The sequence below is a fragment of the Salvia splendens genome, chromosome 16 (genome assembly GCF_004379255.2).
Source record: "Salvia splendens isolate huo1 chromosome 16, SspV2, whole genome shotgun sequence".
Classification (NCBI taxonomy): Eukaryota; Viridiplantae; Streptophyta; class Magnoliopsida; order Lamiales; family Lamiaceae; genus Salvia; species Salvia splendens.
Window position 1 is genome coordinate 17023813 of NC_056047.1, and position 20647 is coordinate 17044459.

The window sequence follows — 20647 nt, forward strand, 5'->3', positions numbered from 1 at the left end:
CGTTCCAACCCTGGCCCCTGGGTCATCCTGGGCCCGACTCTAACCCGAGTCCTTCAGGGCCCGACCCTAACCGGGGCTCATCCAGGCACAACCCATAGCCACCTGGCTCTGATACCACTGTTAGGAACGTCGACTGCAACATTAGTTTGATATTGTCCGCATTGGGTCAAGCCCGCATGGATTTGTTTTTGGGTCACTCCCAAAAGGCCTCAAACTAATTGGGGTTGGACAGGAATTATATACACCTTCCAACTTCCCCTACTCATCCGATGTGGGATGGGTTTGTACCCCAACAATTCCAAGCTCTTAGACACATGATATAAGATATTACTCAATTCAAAGTGCCTTGGATAGAGGTAACAATGTTAAAAATTCATGAATTTTTCAATCGGTGTCTAAAGTGATAGGAAGAACGAGAACTAAAAATTTGTATTAATGTATTTTGAAACACCATTAATCGAATCATTTAATTACTTGTATAAGTTAGCCCATTATATATATATATATTCAAAAAATACAGTCCCATGTTTAAAAAATTAGCGTCATTCCATGCATCACATAAATATCTAATTCAGTCATATAGAAGTAATCAGTTACTTTGTTTTATATAATTATAGTAAGGTCTTCATTATTTGTTGATGATGTGATGATCAGGATTGTCCCATCATGCTTTCGATTTGGTCAACTTTTTAAAAAATTAATGTTTCGTTATGAGAGCAGTTCGAATCCTCCCACATATATGAATTTGGATTAATTTATTTTATTTATCTTACAACTGCAGGAAAGTTAGAGGTTAAACTTTATAAATTATAGTACCAAAGTAGTGTTGATTAGCCCAACGTCAACTTTCATGCTTCTATTATTTTTAAAGTAATAAAATAATAAAAATTGATGTCGACAACAATAAAAAGACAAGTGCAAATCACTGTCATATTTTACCAGTTTTGTTTTTTTTTTCTATTTATCCATTTACCCTGCTGTGTTTCCCTGTTAATTTTTTTTAATTTATTGTTTGACCCAATTTTTTTTGTTCGAATTTGTGCTCTCTATAGAATTTGTCCGTATTAGTTCCACATATATTCCCACAAAAAGTCGAAGTCTTTTCCCTATAATTAATTATAACTAACTGTTCCCTCATTAAATATTACAGTACAAGGTTACAACTAATTGAATGATAGTAGTAATTTTCACGACTTCATATGTGTCAATCTAAATTAAGAATGTAAAACCTTTTTATTACCATTGAGTAGAATAATACTCCCTCCGTCCCGTGTTACTTGCATTTATTTCCTTTCTGGGCGTCCCAAGTTATTTGCACTCTTTCTATTTTTAGTAAAAATTATCACATACAGCCGCAATTGTTGACTTTGCTATACACTCATTCCTTAATCTCCGTGCCGAAAAGCAAACGCGCGAGTAGCACGGGACGGAGGGAGTAATATTGTTCCTTAAAGTAAAAACAAAGGATTATACCCTCAATTTCGACATTTTTTTACATAGCTCTTCCACAAAGGAGTACAATTTTTGCAACACAATGCATTAACGTGTCATTTGTGCAGCATAAAACTTTTGTTTTTACAATTATACTATATTCTTTGAATTAGAAATATTATATAATGATTACAAAAATACATAATCGAAATAAAAATATGCTTAAACTAGACGAATAGTTGAATTGTAGAAATAAATTGAAAAATAATCTGATTAAGAAATAAAATTATGATGTGAAAAGAGATGAAATTAAGGTGAGAGTATTTATAGATGTAGAAATGAATAATAGTATTAGTACAATAATCTTATTTGTGAAACAATCTTCATATAATATAGAGATTAAATAAGATGCAGCTTTCAATAAGAGAAAATGATCTCAAGAAGAAAATTTGTTTGTGTAAATATATAGACATACATAATCCACGTCACTCCCAGCATTGAACGAATTGTTTCTCACCATAAGAGCGTCCACTATGGAGTGGACGCGGCGGACGCCGCGAAGGGGGCGGTGGGGGGCGGTAGGCGCGGCTATTATAGTGGGGGGTGTCCGCCGCGAGGGTGGACGCGGCTGGTGGGGGGAGGGCGGCGCACGAGGCTTCGCCGCGAGTGGGGCGAGGACGCGGCGGTGGGTGTATAGACGCGGCTATAGCCGCGGCTATTATAGTGGCGGATATCCGCCGCGGCTATAGCCGGATTTTTTGAATTTTTTTTTTTTTCGTTTTTTCCTCTATATAAATACCACTCTCCCTCCTCCCCCACTCCCATTTTCACAAAATCCATACACCCACTTTCTACAAAAACACTCTCTACAAAATGCACCGAGGAGACGACGAATCACCCGACACTGAGGAATCGAGATATGACAGCAATCCATCTCAGCCGTCGGCCCATCATTCGCCGCCATCGGGATTTGGCGGATATGCTTCTCAGCCGTCGGGATTTGGCGGATATGCGGCTCCGTCACGGCCTTGGAGTTGGAATCAATCTCCACCACCGTGGGCATCGAGTCCACCCCTTCCTCCATCTCAGTCGTGGAGATCCTCACCAACGCCGCCCCCTTTACATCGGAATCTGAGTCGTTCCGCTTTTTAAGATTACCGACCCAACCTAGACGCGCTTCACAAGCCGCGGCCGGGTTCCCCTTTCCAAGCCAGCCAATCTCCGATCACCGAAGCAGATCAAGACGCATTTGATACTATGCTGGGTCTGCTCAGTTCCGGCATCCCAGATACGCCGGCAGCGCGGGTGGAAACACCCGTTCCGACCCGAGGAGGTAGCGGCAGTCGGGGCTCTGGTGGCGGTAAGGGCAGAGGCCCTAGGGGCGGAGGCGGCAGTCGTGGCACCGGCAACGTCGGTGGACGCTCGGGCAGCTGCCCCGGCATTGCGAGTAGCGAGGGCAGTGGCGCCGGCGGTAGCGGTGATCAGTCCGAGAGGTCCAGCCGCGGCAAGCCATACAGCAAAGACGAGAGCATTGTCGTGGCGAAGGCGTGGGATTCTATCACTTCGGACCCCGTGGTGGGTACCGATCAGGAGTCGGGGAGCTTTTGGAGGCGCGTCATGATGGCATACGAGGAATTCAAGCCCGACGGCGCCGAGAAGCGCGACCCAGAACAGATCCGAAAAAAGTTCGGTAGGATACTGCGGGCTACCAAGCTGTTCACGTCCATATACGAGAACAACCTTCGCCACGCCGAGAGTGGCCAAACCGCAGCAAATGTGAAGACCCTGTCGGATGGCCAATACCGCAAGACGGGCCAGCCGAAGTTTACCTTGTGGGAGGAGTATCTTGTCCTCGCGGATTGTCCGAAATTCAGGTCGATCGTGGCGAACGAGGTGGAAACAGCTCCTGGCCCGAAGCGCACAAGGCACAACCTTGCCGGGGAATACAGCAGTGGGAGCGGCTCGCACGAGTTCGAGCAGTCCGACGAGCAAGTCGAAGAGCCAGCCGCGACTCACATTAGGCGACGACGGCCCATGGGACAACATGCCTCTATCCGCAGCACCAGAGGGGGTAGAAGTGCCTCCCGCCAAACGGCGGCCTCGTCCGGATCGCGCATCCCCCAGTCTGCCCCAATCCCACAGCCCGCGGTGCAACCCCACGAGGTATTGGCCAATACCATAGACGTAACGTTGATGCAACAACTGCAAGACGTATGCAGGTCATACGCAGGGGAAACTGACCCGTACGTCAGGAACGTCTACAAGAGGCTCATCAATCGGATTGAGAGTCGACTGGGATTGGTTGATAATGCGCCTGGGGATACCGCGGCCGGCAGCAGCGAGAGAGGAGGAGGAGGAGGAGAAGAAGAAGACGAGGAAGCCGACTCCGACACCGAGTAGACGGTGCCGGAGTTTTGTAGTTGTATTTTATTTTAATTATTCGTTGTATAATTTTACCGGTTTGCAATACAACGAATATTCGGCCCTAATTACCTCGTATTTTAGTTATTTACACTGCAATTATTTAAATTACATTTGATTGAAACTAAAAAATATTTAAAATGAAAATTGATTATAAAATTTGGGGGCTATTGGAGTTGTCCACTATAGTGGCGGAAATAGAATTTTGGGGCTATGGACATTAAAATTGGGGCTATGGACAAAAATTGGGGCGGGGCTATTGGGCGTGTCCGCCTTATAGTGGACACCCTAATAATCATCAGTTTGCTTTCAAACTGTATTCTTGCACCACAAAACTGATGTTAAATCAAATCAGCGACGTTCATAGGCATTTCATCGATCTGTGTACTGTAATATTGCTCAATATCTCTAAGGATCTTGATGTCATCGGTTTTAACGAAGTTTATGGCAACACCCTGCATTCATTTACCATGGTAACACCTTTCATTCCCTGCGCCCAACAAAAAGATTTGGAAGAAAAGACGTGTTACATAAGCTTGCAGCATACCTTTCGCCCAAAACGACAAGATCGTCCAATCCTATGGATGTAGAGCTCTCGATTGTTTGGAAGATCGTAATTTATCACCAAGGAAACCTACGGAAACTCAATGCAAAGACAACAAATAAGTTATTGTTCAATATCCTTATATTTAACTTGGAATGATAGAGAAACAGTAATTGGAGCTTCGAAGGAAATACAATCTCAGAACTATCAAACTAGATGGCAACAACAAGAAATAGCAGTACCTGTTGAACGTCCAATCCCCTAGCCCAAACATCTGTGGTGATAAGTACACGAGTCTGGCCAGATCGGAATTCACCCATAATCGCATCTCGCTCCTTTTGAGGCATATCTCCACGCATGGATGAGACCGTAAAGTTATTCTCACGCATTTTCGCTGTCAGCCAATCAACCTGACATTCAGAGAGGAAAAATGAAAAATGTAATCAAGAGCCATCTAGAACCTACATTTCAGTTCAGAATCTTCAGATAAATCTTAATCTAAACTCCAGAGATTAACAAAATTATTTCTAGGGAAACAAATAGCTTATGCAAGGAATCTGAAGGTTCAAGAATTCATATAGCAGAATTTCTTTGAATTTTTTGGAGTGAATTCTCAAAATGTTATTTTGGTTAAGATTTACTAAATAAAATTCACAGGAAAAACACACCAAGTGAAGGGAGTGACAATACACATAACTACTTGCCTTATGAAGAATGGTAATAGTATAAGGTTTAACAGAGAAACAATGTGAAACCAAATGGAGGGGAAAAATACCTTGCGCTTTGTGTTGCAAAATATAACTGCCTGGGTTATGGTAAGTGTATCGTATAAATCACATAGTGTATCGAATTTCCATTCTTCTCTTTCAACTGCAACGAAGAATTGCTTGATACCCTATACAAAAAAATCCATAAACAAGAATGAGAACATGGCTTCCTTCCAATATTTCATGATTTCATCTTGAAAGCTAAGGCATAAAAAGCCACAAACAAAAATGAGAAACATGGCATCCATCCAATATTTCATGATTTCATCTTGAAAGCTATGGCATTTTGATTAGTTTCTAGCTGCATAAGACCAGAAATACAAAGCACCATTGAGCACTACATAGACAAAAGTGAACACTTCTATTTTGTAGTTGGACATTAACGTGCCCAAACACAACATATATATAGGCATGAAACTAGTTTCTTTCTTTTCTAATTACATGATTTACATTTAAATAAAATCTTGTTTAGTGGTTCACAACATGAGATGGACTGAGAAAATGAATCATATCCTTCCCTCAATCGTGTTGAAATATTTTTACTAGTATAAAAGCAGTAATATAATAGAAGATAGCTCACCTCCAGAGTCAATTCATCACGCTTCACTAGGATGCGGACTGGATCAGTCATAAATTTACTTGTAATCTCCAATATTTCATTTGGGAGGGTGGCAGATATTCAGTAATTATAGTACTAACATCTAAAAGAAAATGCATCCTCCAAATCTACCAGTGAGGTTCAGCTAAAAGTTTCCAAACTTGTGTTTATACTAGTACAACAAAAGAAACCATTCCCAACACCTCCGCATTTTCATGGTTAAACACCTAGCAACAAGTATGAACTAGACAGATAATGAATACGATCACTTCTAGCGCGATGCTGTGTCTGCATAAAGACGAGACAAAACAAAGTACAACGATAGAGGGCTAGGTACCTGCAGGTCAGGTGGAAGGTATCTGTAAACATCATAAATCTGATCCTTAAATCCTCTGCTCAACATTTCATCAGACTCGGCCTGATAAAGTTGAGAAAATAAAATAAGAATCAAGATAACCTAGTTATACAATAGGCCAATCTCCAAATGTAAATGAACTCACCAGAATCAATATTTTAATTGCTCTAGTTCGCAAAGTTCTTCTTTTGATCATGTCACAAACCCTGCCAGGAGTCCCTGACACCACCTGAACCCCATGCTCTAGTTTTCTTATATCCCCCCCCCACACTTTTGCCGCCAACACAAGCATGAGCTTGCACATTTATATAGTCACCAATTGCCAGTAGAAAAAATCGGGTTTATAGGCTACTTTGCCTTTAAAATAACGTAAATGTACTCATTTTGTTATCTCTTCCATATATGGGAAAAACGCCACCTGCGTTGGCGTGTCTATAAGTAAAGACGACAGCATAGTTGGCGTTTTATAATGTCCTCGTATTTTCTCCAAATACAATTTAAATAAAACACGCCAACTGGGTTGGCGTGTATAATTAAAAAACGCCTTAAAGGTTGGCGTGTTTAGGAAATTAGAAACGCCGAAGGGAATTGCGTCTTTAGGTAAATACGTCATCACGGTTGGCGGGTTATAATAGAAAAACTCTAACACGAGTGGCGTGTTTATACAGAATGATATAGCAGTCCAAATCGCGAAAAAACTCACAACACACACTTCGCGAAAAACTCATCCAAAGCAGCTCCTCTCGTTGCGATTTCGCCCTCCTCTTCGTGATTTCGCCCTCCATTCATCAATCGGTGCTAGTTTTCCCCAAATTCGTATATTTTTTTCGGTTAGTATGCTTATCTTTTACATTATTAGAGTAATTGTTAGATAGTTAGCTAGGATTTGCAATGGGTTGTGAATTGAGTTGAAATTGATGTTGCATTGTTTGGGTTAAGTGAATTTGTGTATTGTTGAGATAGTTGAATATTGGTGTTTAGCTAGAGTATAAATTTGATTATAAACCTAAATCCTATGGTTGTTATAGCTTAAAAAGTGAGCAAATTGATTTGGTCTATGTGGGTTTTATTTGGCTTATAAACCTAAACCCTAGTGACAAATTATTGATGTATATTGTTTAGTTTGAATTGTTAATTTTGTGCAGGTGAATTGTGTTATGATTTTGAATGTGCAATGTTGTATAGGTGAAGTTGTGTATTGTGAATTATTTGATATTGGTGTTCCATTTTGTGATATTGGATTAAATTGTTTCTAATTATTGAAATTGTTTAGGTTTGTTTAATTTGGATTATGAATGTTGTGTAGGTAATTTATGGCATCATCTTCAACTTCTCGTCGTCGGCTCTTATGCGGTCCTGCGGATCCTTCTGTATTGTATTTTCAGAGACAACACGTCATTAATAACATATGGGCAGGAGTTCCATCCGAAGATGTACGCTGCCGACGATATGAAGGAATCATTTGGGATGTTCCCATGGCAGTAGTGGACCAGATGGGGTTCGGTGGTATATTAAGGTGTGTTCAACCAAAGGACATTGACCACCATCTTATCACCGCATTGACTAAACGTTGGAGGCCAGAGACTCACACGTTTCACTTTCCAGTCGGTGAAGCGACTGTGACATTGGAAAACGTGGAGGTCTTATAGGGCCTCAAAGTTGACGGAGAGGCTGTGACGGGTTACATCCACACGAAGGATGTGGGATATTGGAAAGACGTGTGTTTGGATTTTCTAGGATTTGTGCCAGACACAGCTGAGTTGAAAGAAATGGTTTGGAAACAGACAAGCTTATCAAATCAATTGAGAATTGAGCTGAATGATGAGCACGATCACAACATATATGCTCAACGGACTCGTATCTATTGTCTGTTATTACTTGGTGGGCTGATGATCCTAACGCCTCCGGAAATAAAATTCCGTTCTTCTACCTGCAATTTTTCATGGATATAGAACAGTGTTCTAACTATAGCTGGGGTGGTGCGACGCTTGCTTGCTTGTACCACAATTAGTGTGAAGCTGCCGTTGCTAAGAGGACCGATGTCGGGAGAGCTTTAACTTTGTTACAGCTGTGGGCTTGAGAGAGAATCCCAAATATTAGACCGAGGATGCTAAATCCCGTGCTTATAGACTACGCACCATGTGCAAGCGCGTAAGTTGTTCACTAATTCAGTTTTTATGCTTACTGTTCATCAATTTCCGTGTTATTCGCTCGTAATTTAAATTTTTTAGATGGAATGTCCGGCGTCATATGTAAAAGCACCCGTAAATTGTATTGAAATTTTCCGAGATCAGTTCTCCATGATGCACGCCAACCAGGTAATTCATATACCTATAAATTGTTTTTATTTGTGGTTTTTGATTGAAATTATTTTGAATAAATTTGTTTCACATGTAGTTTATTTGGAGGCCTTATCTCCAGCGGAACTTGCCGGATATGAACGTCGATAACAACTCTTATTTGTTGGAATCTGGTTGAGCCACATCTGCCACAATGAGTGTTGCGACAATTTGGGATTGTCCAACCGTATGTCCCGCTCGTCCACCGCTTCCACGGTTCTGATTTTACGAAACAGGATCTCCGTGGAAAATCTGGCCGGAAAAGGGCTGAGTGGCACGCCCATCATATAAAGGAGTGGGACAATAGGCACGACTTGGTGTGGACTGCTGTGGAGTACACTATGGAGCCTGTTGCAACCGATGAATATATGAATTGGTTTCGCCAAATAACTGTGGTATATTTAACCAAACCTGGCTTGCATCCTGAAGATGGCTTCTACGAAACGGCATCTTCTCATAACTTCGCGATAAATTGCAAAAACTAGTAATTTTTTTAAATTCATATTATATGTAATTAACTTTGAAAATTGTAGGTGGAGACGCTTCACAACATACGCCACTTTCTAGGGGTAGATGGAGAAGCATCGTTGATCCTCCTTTTTATTTAAAAAAAAACACGAAAATTGATGAACAGTAAGCATAAAAACTGAATTATTGAACAACTTACGCGCTTGCACATGGTGCGTAGTCTATAAGCACGGGATTTAGCATCCTCGGTCTAATATTTGGGATTCTATCCCAAGCCCACAGCTGTAACAAAGTTAAAGCTCCCCCAACATCGGTCCTCTTAGCAACGGCAGCTTCACACGAATTGTGGTACAAGCAAGCAAGCGTCGCACCACCCCAGCTATAGTTAGAACACTGTTCTATATCTATGAAAAATTGCAGGTAGAAGAACGGAATTTTATTTTCGTAGGCGTTCGGGATCATCTGCCCACCAAGTAATAGCAGACAATAGATACGAGCCCGTTGAGCATATATGTTGTGATCGTGCTCTGCATTCAGTTCAATCCTCAATTGATTTGATACGCTTGTCTACTTCCAAACCATTTCTTTCAACTCGACTGCGTCTGGCACAAATCCTATAAAATCCAAACACTCGTCCTTCCAATATCCCACATCCTTCGTGGGAATGTAACTCGTCACAGCCTCTCTGTCAACTTTGAGGCCTCATAGGACCTCCACGTCTTCTAATGTCACAGTCGCTTCACCGGCTGGAAAGTGAAACGTGTGAGTCTCTGGCCTCTAACGTTCAGTCAATGCGGTGATAAGATGGTGGTCAATGTCCTTTGGTTGACCACACCTTAATATACCACAAAATCTCATTTGGTCCACTACTGCCAAAACATGGGGATGTATGGGAACATCCCAAATGATTCCTTCATATCGTCGGCAACGTACATCTTCGGATGGAACTCCTGCCCATATGTTATTAGAGACGTGTTGTCTCTGAAAATACAATACAGAAGGATCCGCAGGACAACATAAGAGCCGACGACGAGAAGTTGAAGATGATGCCATAAATTACCTACACAACATTCATAATCCAAATTAAACAATAAACAAACATAAACAATTTCAATAATTAGAAACAATTTAATCCAATATCACAAAATGAAACACCAATATCAAATAATTCACAATACACAACTTCACCTACACAACGTTGCACATTCAAAATCATAACACAATTCACCTACACAAAATTAACAATTCAAACTAAACAATATACATCAATAATTTGTCACTAGGGTTTAGGTTTATAAGCCAAATAAAACCCAAATAAACCAAAACCCACATAAACCAAATCAATTTGCCCACTTTTTAAGCTATAACAACCCTAGGGTTTAGGTTTATAATCAAATTTATACTCTAACTAAACACCAATATCTCAACTATCTCAACAATACACAAATTCACTTAAACTCAAACAATGCAACATCAATTTCAACTCAATTCACAACCCATTACAAACCCTAGCTAACTATCCAACAATTACTTTAATAATGTAAAGATAAGCATACTAACCGAAAAAAATATACGAATTTTGGGAAAACTAGCATCGATTGATGAATGGAGGGCGAAATCACGGAGAGGAGGGCGAAATCGCGACGAGAGGCGCTGCTTTGGATGAGTTTTTCGCGAAGTGTGTGGTGTGAGTTTTTTCGCGATTTGGACTGCTATATCATTCTGTATAAACACGCCACTCGTGTTGGCGTTTTTCTATTATAACCCGCCAACCGTGATGGCGTATTTACCTAAAGACGCAATTCCCTTCGGCGTTTCTAATTTCCTAAACACGCCAACCCTTAAGGCGTTTTTAATTATACACGCCAACCCAGTTGGCGTGTTTTATTTAAATTGTATTTGGAGAAAATACGAGTAAAATACGAGGACATTATAAAACGCCAACTATGCTGGCGTCTTTACTTATAGACACGCCAACGCAGGTGGCGTTTTTCCCATATATGGAAGAGATAACAAAATGAGTACATTTACGTTATTTTAAAGGCAAAGTAGCCTATAAACCCGATTTTCTCTTGCCAGTATCACTTTTTCTGTTTGAGAAGCCAACTCTCTAGTAGGAGATAAAATCAAGGCTTGCACCCTAATTTTTAGTGATATAGTATAAAATAGGATAAGCAAAATAGGCAAAAATGTTCAATTAACTATAGAAACAACAAAAATACACCAATGGTGAAACCTCAAGTAGCATAAAAACAATTTTAATTAACTGAGCACAAAATTAAACCGATTCTTCCATGAAACCATAAACTATTAGAGCAAAAAAGTAGAAAGGGGATAATACGCATACTCTGATGACTTGGTATCGACAATTTGGCAAACAGTCAGAGCGATCATTGAGGTCTTTCCAGTAGCGGATTGCGCCTGAGCAATGACGTCACGGTGGGAGATGATCGGAAGGACCGCGCGCTGTTGGATAGCGGACGGCTTCTCGAAGCCGTAATTGTAGATTCCGCGGAGGAGCTCCTCCTTTATTCCCATCTCGTCGAAGCTCATGATTGGCTCCACACCTTTCGAGGTCTCGAACACGAGCTTCGCATCGTCTTCCTCCATTGCACGCCGCCCCCGCCGCCGACATGGTGCTTGAATCAGTCGGAAACAGAATGTAATTTTGCCCTAGCTTTTCAATTTTGCGAATTGCCCCATTCTAATTCTAATTCTAATTCTAATTCTAATTCTAATAAGCCTAAAAATGCTATTTATTTTACTTAAAGTCGTTGTGGCGGTGGACTGTACACGGACTATATTCGGGTTATGGAATAGAAATGATGAAATAATTAATACTAAAATGTATATTCTCTCCGTCCCTAAATTTTATCACACTTTGATCGGGTACTAGTTTAAAAATATAATGAAAAGTGAGATGAAAAAATAGATCGGGCACGAGTTTTAAAAATATAATAAAAAGTGAGATAGAAAAAAAATAGTGAAATGTGTATCCTACTTTTTTATATTAATTTTATTAATTGAATATATAGTCCACTAGCAAAAATGATAAAAAAAAAATTAAATGTGACAAAATTTTTGGGACGGAAATGGAAAGATGTGACAAACTTTCTTGGAGAGAGGGAGTATTTGTTTTATCATCTTGTATTTTTAATAAAAGTAGTTAATTTTATGTTTTAGTGATCAAAATTATAATATCTTTCCAATAGCCAATTTTATAGTTTACCAACTAAATGTATCATCTATACATATATAAAAGGCAAATTTTGAGAGGTTTTGAATAACTATTTTATTCGAAGGATGTAAATGCATGAACGCAATTCTCATTTTCTCCATCATCTCACCCCTTCCCTTCTATTGAAAAGAAAAGATACAAGAGAGATAAACAATTGCAAATAGTTTTGGCGTGGCCTCTTTCGCTAGTCTCCAAAGGCTCCATCTTCTCGGATCACGTATCCATTCTCCCCAATTTCAAGTTCTCCATCATCAATCACCGCATGCTCTCATGTTCTACATTAAAAAAGGTTGTCTATTGACTCGTCTGTCGTGTTAAAATAAAGCACAAACTAATATATTTATAAGCCAAAAATTGATCGAATCATGGTGTTAAGACTGATCAAAATACCTTGCCGAGGTATGATAATTTTGTTTGTATAATAGGAGTATGGACTCTAATTTTTCCCACAAAAATTTGAAAATAGAAACAATTGATCCCTCTCTAATTTGATCACGAAGCTTAATTTGTAAGGTGCCGAGACAAGTTCCTTGAAACCTATTGGCATGCATGGAAATAGAATATAGTAGCAAATAATGGTTTTAGATAAATAAAAAATATAATAATAAAATAAAAAACAACACACATAACTTACTATCATAGTAACTTAGGATCATAGAAAATGCATTCCGAGGAAACTACATTTGATTTGTTGAAGTTGTATAATTTGTAATTATAACATACAGTACATTTTTTGTTTATAATTTCAATATAATAATATTATTTCTAATTTTATTTAATTAACTTACAATCTAAAGTCAATGTTTTAAAAATTCTTAGTCTGTGCGTATAGTTATTATATACAGTACATTTTTCGTTTATAATTTTAATATAATAATATTATTTCTAATTTTATTTAATTAATTTACAATCCAAAGTCAATATTTTAACAAATCAAATTAATTTGTAACTATGAGACTTGTGTAGTTGTTGTGTTAGCTTAGTAGAAGGAATACAGCATGCAACTGTCACAAGTTAAAACAACTATATACACATGCATGCGTCTATTTTTCAAAAGAATTGTGCTTAGATTTATAGGAAAGCAAATAATATTATCCTTTTGAAAGTAAAGTAGATATCTATTCTCACTAAAGTTGGGAGTGAGCCAATCTAAGCAAAGCAAATAATATTATCCTTTTGAAAGTAAAGTAGATATCTATTCTCACTAAAGTTGGGAGTGAGCCTTCTATAAGTTAACATTATGAAACACAACAAAAACTAAACTGTATCTTTGATTGAGAACTAGAACACTACTCAATTTAACACATAGTTTGTTACAATTATGATATTAATACTACTCAATTTAACACATAGTTTGTTACAATTATGATATTAATAGTGCTAAAATACAAACTCATATATTATTGTACAAACTCTAAACTATTATCTGAACCGTTAAAAAATATCAACAGATGACAAAATAGTAGCAACAGAAAATATCAACACAGTGTCAACACAATATCAATGATGCTTTTGTTGTTCTTAGGCGAACCCTTGAAGTTAGAAAATTTTGTTCGATTTGCAAGGAACGCTATACATAGAAGTAGAGCTTCTATTTGCACAAGTAAACTGATTAATAACATCAGACTGATTAATATTAATAATCAGGGCAGTGCCCAGAAAATTTTGCAGTATATAAATCGATTTGCAAGGGAGGCTATATATATAAATAGTGCTTCGATTTGCACAAGTAAACAGACCTAGGTTGGGTCGATACGGTATATTGTATCGAAAATTTTGATCGTTATCGTATTGAAAATATCGATATGAAGAATTTCATATCGTTACCGTATAGAAAGTTTCGGTATACTAAAATTGCAATATGGATAATATTTATACCGTTACCGTATCGAAATTTCGGTATATCGTACCAAACTTCCGTTCTGAATGGTATCGAAATTAAATGGATATTTATCTATGATTTTAAACTTTTAATCTTAAAAAAACAAATTATATTATTATTATAACCAATATAAACGGTATGTATCTGTTGGGGTTTGGTGCCCCTTGCACAGCGGAAGACTTGTACAAAACAAATAAATCAGACAATGATCTATTTGACCGATTATGCGATTAATCAATTCACATGTTAAACAGATAATTGCATGTTAGAACGCAAATAATTCATGCTCAAAGAAAATAAATCTTAAACATGAATACTACGGTTTAGAGTTACCGATTTGATTCTCTAAAGAATCGACGATTGCTTGCACCTTCTCCACGATAATCTTCAATACTAGACCACAGATCTTCTGACTGGTTCCCGAACTGTATCTCGATATTAGGGTGGGCTGATCTTATCAAAATACTATGACTCTAATAAAGAAGACAGGAAAATTCCTCACGGATGAGGAGCTGAAAATCTCACGGAGGAGAGATGAAAATTTCGACTCCTTCTATAGAGAGAGGGGGCGAAAATTTCATGTACAAAAAATAATAATAATTTTGCCTCATTTATTCTCCTATTTATATTAAATTACATAATGGGCACAGTCAGGGATTCATGGAAGGTTTTGGATATGGCCTCCCCCAATTAGCTTTTTACTAATTAAATTGAACCCATAATTTAATACAAGCTTATATTGGAATATTACGAGCAGCCACTACAAAAGTAATATTGCAGTGCCCATCCAAATCCGAAATTATAAGTAATCTGGGCTTCCGTTTTGTTTGTTGTTTATTTCCCGCACTTAAGATAGAAATGTTCATTAATTAATTAGTGTCTGCTATAGACTTAATAATTAACATCTTTTAATTCTAAGAGTGGACTTAGCAAGAAACACTTATTTATTATTCACGGAATATTAAATTCCATCTGGCCAGTTTCCGAATAATAAAACATTGTTCGAGCTCCTCTTGAGGACATTATCAAACCAGACTCACCAAGCGCGCGATTCAACATAATAGCAACCCTAGCACCGCTAGATATTAATTACCACTACCCAATATATCAGGATTATTGGGTTGCGAAAAACCCGTACCATTTGATAAGTCAAAGTAATGCATAATCAGTAACGTATGCTCAATGCTAACGTATGATGATTAAGAAATAGTTGTTTATCAAGACCTAGTCTTCCAGTAGATAGCATGAAGACATGTATTGCCGTTAGATCCGTTCAGTGCTATACCACACCAATGTCATTTTATTTCAGTAAGGCTTAGAAATATCGGACTGACACTGCAACCTTTCATGATAGATATCCAAAGCCTATCTAGGTTGTGAAATTCTTGTTTTTCTTTGTTCAGAACTGACTGTGTTACCTTTAAGTGGACGACGCCCACAACCGGTTTACTAAAACAAAGACTTAGACTTTGTTTGCTTCTTATACATTTAAATATTTGAAAAACATCTCATAAATGCACAAGCAAACACAATGTAATAATATTAGTGATTCTATTCGTGCGAAACTGCTCGAATAATACTAGATCGGGTTAAAAATGGATTGTAGAGTTTTTCATATACAAGCAAGATTCTATTCATGCTCGAAACATATTTTCCAGTATACCAAACCTAACAGTATCGATAATTCAATACGTATTGATTTTCGATATATTTCGGTATATCAATGTATACTGCAGTATAAGAAAATTCATATCGTTATCGTATCGAAAACTTACTATACGGTATTGTGTCGTATCGAAAATTTTAGTATACCGAAAATTCAATATTTTTCGATATTTTATGGTACGATGTGGTAGATATACCGTTTTTTCGGTATATTTACACAGCCCTACAGACCCACGAAGATATCAACAATGACACAACATCAAATCAATACAATATCAAAATACAGTCTCAAACATTCAACATCATTATCATCTTACAAAGCCTTAATGTCTTTCAAACTTTCAAAATGAAAATCAGAATCCAGAATTCAGTCATCATTAGGGTACGAAGTATCAATAACGTCAAAGAAATTAGCTACGGCCGAAATTGCCCGACACCGGCGATAAGTGGAACATAAGATGTCCCGGAGAGGGACAAAAGTAGACATAGGTATAAGAGAAAGTGCACATATGGTAACGAGAAGCCATGCCCTATTATCCCCAGACTCTAAGTAAACCACAACCCCAAATGCTATCACTAAGAGTAGAATTGATATAAAAAGTGATAGAAGACCCAAGCAAAACCATTTAGGTAGTGCGAACACAAAGTCACGTTCAAAATAACGTGAGTTAAGTATAGAGAGGTATACCAGAAAGGACGTCATCGACATCACACAAGTGATAGAATGTGATGCAGTTCCAACATAGAAATCGAGCTAAAACCTTAGAAATTCGCACGGTGCATGTGAATCGTGATGACGGACGATGGATTTTGGCATCTGACATCGTTTAGGGGGTGAAAACGACATTTTACTGCTTTTTGAACTTAGTTTTTATTTTCAATGTTGCTGATTTATCTCCATATGAAAGTGGTAGTGAGGATGAAGAAGCTGAAGTGAATGAAGTGGCGTCAGCAGATGAAGCAGACTCGAGGTCGAGTCTTTATCAAGAGGGGGAGTATGACACAGTTCGAACGTCGAAATCGGGCTAAAACCTTCGGTCTCAGAATTATTTGAACTTCGCACGGTGCATGCGAATCGCGATTTTGGCTATCTGACATCGTTTAGGGGGTGAAAACGACATTTTACTGTTTTTTCAGACTTAGTTTTAATTTTCTATTTTGCATTTTATTTCCTTTTGAATTTGTAGGGTTTCTAGACTCTTATAAATAGCGTTGTTTTTATTTTTAGACGCAGTTTATTTTTTATAATTATATTTTCTTTTTCAAAGAAACTAGGGTTTCTTGATTACTTCTCTGTTCAGTCTTATTTCTCTATACATTTTGCATCATAATGTCTAAATAGACAAACACACTGAAGCAGCTGATTTGGCGAACATCTGGTATCTCGATGCTTGGTCGCATGAAATTAACATGTGATTGTTTGTGACATCCCTGTCCCGATACATGAATTATTTGCGTATTTTATTGGCATTATAGATATATGTTAAATTACTATTATAAAAGGTAAAAATTAGCATTACGATTAACTCAATATAATAGAATATTATTTTAATTATTGAAAGGTTTTGAAAAAAAGTATATTATTAAGCAGTCCATCGAAGTGTGTGCACGTGTAATAATGCGTATGTGCATGGAATTATTTTGTGCATGAAATATATATACACAATAGTAGGATCCAAAATTAAGATTATAAAAATAATAGTAAGTATAGTTTGAGTATAATATTGTTGCATGCACGTGTTCACTATTTTGTAGAGTCACCAATCTCATACGGCAAGTGTCGATTAAACAAACTAAGTAGCATGCATTTGTGCTACATATTTAAATAATTTTATAATATATAGTGTGCAATAGTTTTAACTCTAAAATGTATAACCGCCTCAAATTTATATATATATATACGTAGAGTCCGTGGACAATGAAAAAGGGAGGGGGTTATGAACGAAAAAAATTGAAGGAAATAAACAAAAAATAGTTTCGACCCCTCCAGCTATACCAAGAGTTGTAGATCGAAAAAGGAAAAAGAGGGAGATCGAGAGAATAATGGAATAAAAGCTCTTGAAATCAAGAGTTGGAATTAGAAGTTCAACAAGTTTACTTATCGTAACCAGGTGTGTATAAATCATACTTTTAGTTTTACATGTGTTATGTTGTTGATTGTTATATGTTGAATTGGAGTGAATTATTTGATTATATGGTGTGAAATTGATATGATTATGAATTGTTTGATTTTGATGGTCGAATATTATATGAATATTTGATTGCTGAAATGAACATGTTTGTTTGGATATATTGGATAATTTTATGGAATATGATATGGATATGTTATTGGTGCAAATGATATGTTGATGATACCGATTATGTGAATCATTGGATTAAAGAGGATCTGTGACAGCCTTGTACTGGATCTGAAATTTTAGAGGGACCTATGAGTTCAAATACAGAGGGACCTTCGGGTCAAATACAGAGGGACCTATGAGTCCAATTACAGAGAGACCTTCGGGTCATAGAGGAATCCCGGGCAGATACCAGGCTTGACTGTTACAGAATAATAAACTGAATAGAGTGGCATATGCATATGAATATGAACTTGTTTGTTTTTAAGTTATCTAATATATTGTTTCTGATTATATGTATTAATAAAAAAATATGCTTGATGTTTGTATCATGTGAGATTAAAGGTGGAAATTTATATATACTGAGTTGTGGCTCATATAAACCACTAAATTTTTCAGGAATAAGATAACAGTAAAGGTTTAACTGATGTGGGTTATAGGAACTCCACGTGTTATCACGTTCGACGGCTGACACATATTGGCACCATTCTCCTCCTTATCTTTTTGCATGTAGATAAATGTATAGTATATAGAGTGGTGAAATGGTTCCACTACTTTACAGGATATTTTGAAATATGTATCGGATAAGTGTTGTTTGAACTTATATAATATGGGTGTTCTATGAATTAGACAGATGTATTGATTGCTTTTATGATAATGGATTTAGTTATTATAAGAGTATACGTCAGAGGGGTTGAGGTGTGACAGTTTAAGGTGGTATCAGAGCGGGGTTAGAATCCCGCTGGGACATGGCATTTATGAATATGATATGATACTTTTTGGTTAGAAGTTTCATTTCATTTCAATTATCATAAACATGTCTCACTGTGGAGAGAAGGGTCAGCCCGCCTTGCATCGTCAATTAATTGTAGAAGCATTTCATATACATGTTTCATCATAAGAGGATTACCTAGGCTTTTAGAACAAAAAGTACATGGGCCAATGATGAGTCAAAGAGGTAGAAACATTAAATAGCATCGAACAATGGAATTGTTGACTTTATGAGACTATTGATCCGGTCGAGGACGAGATATGGTTGAAAAGGATAGAACATGTGTTCAATCAGACGAGTTGTATGTCAGATGAGCGTTTTGATTACACAGTGTCTTTTCTTTGAAGCAATACTTACTATTGGTGAGAAACAGTCCCACAATCTATGATACAACCTCTAGTACTCAATTCAGACGATTTTCCTAGAGAATTTAATGATAAATATATGCAAGAAGTGTATTGTGATGAGAAGTAAAGAGAGTTTTTGTCTTTAAACAAGGAACTAAGTTTGTTGTTGATTATGAGCTGACGTTGTTTTAGTATACACGGTTTATCTAGACTGCGTGGTGCGAGTTAATTCAGTTGAGCTGCTAGCGGATATTGATTCTCTTGTTCGTACACAAATTTGGTATTATCATGATTATAGATTGGTTTTCACTTCATCGAACTAAGGTAGCTTGTCACGCAAAAGAAATGGTAATATAATCATCAAGTCGAGATTGGGTGATATTTTATGGTATCAACAAATTGCAACTTGTTTTATATTAGCTACATCGACTTTTCGATTTATTCGAAGTGGAGATTTGCCTGGATTAGCACCTGATCAAGAGACAAAATTCACTATTGAGTTACTACCAGTTACTGCATCTATTTATATTCATCCATATCAAATGTCTTCATTAGAGTTTCAAGAGTTGAATAAATAGTTACAAGAGTTGTCAGACAAGGGATAAGTATGACTCAATGTTTTACTTTGGAGAACACCAATATTATTTTTGAAGAAGAAAGACGACACACTGCGACATTATATACACTATTGGAAGTCGAATCAAGTGACTGTGAAGAATAAATATCTATTGCCGAGAATAGAAGACTTATTTGATCAATTTCAAGGTATGCAACTGTTTTCGAGTACTGATTTTCGATCAAGATACCATCAGTTGAAGATAGCTAAAGAGAATATTGCAGAGACACCATTTTAAACTTAATGTGACCTTTATGAGTTTTGGTTATGCCTTTCAAATTAACTATTGCACTACAATTATTTATGGCATTGATGAACAAAGTCTCTCAACCTTTCATATATCACTTAGTGATTATTTTTATTGACTTACTAGTATATTTCACGAAGTACAGATGAGCATGGGTATTGTTGGGACACATGGTATCAAGTTGAAGAATAGAAATGGATATATAGAATATTGAAGTATTTGCCAACTGAGAATGATTCTCTATTATGGTTGAATTGATGAAGAAGTTATTCCGGAAGAGTTCTCCTCTTATATGGAGTGAAGCATGTCAAAACAGTTTTGATGAATTGAAGCATTGATTGAGTATGTCGTCTATATTGGTTATTTCCACATGTACATGATACTATGTTATTTACAGTAATACACTGCAACATGGATTTGGTTTTCTTCTATTAAAAAAATGGAAAGTTTATTGCTTATGCGTCAAGGACAATCACGAGTACATGAAGCTTCTTATTCTATTTCTGATCTGGATTTAACAGTGTGGTTTTCCTTCGAAGATTTGGCATCATTATTTGTATGGAGGACTACGTCGAATTCTAGTTGATCACGAGAGTTTGAAATATTTGAAGAGTAAGAAGG

At 37.3% G+C, this 20647-nt stretch overlaps 1 pseudogene; it reads right to left on the reverse strand.

Annotated features, from left to right (window-relative positions):
- Positions 1 to 4174: 4174 nt before the first annotated feature.
- LOC121771458 lies at positions 4175 to 11631 on the reverse strand (annotated as a pseudogene).
- Between the last annotated feature and the right edge of the window lie 9016 nt (positions 11632 to 20647).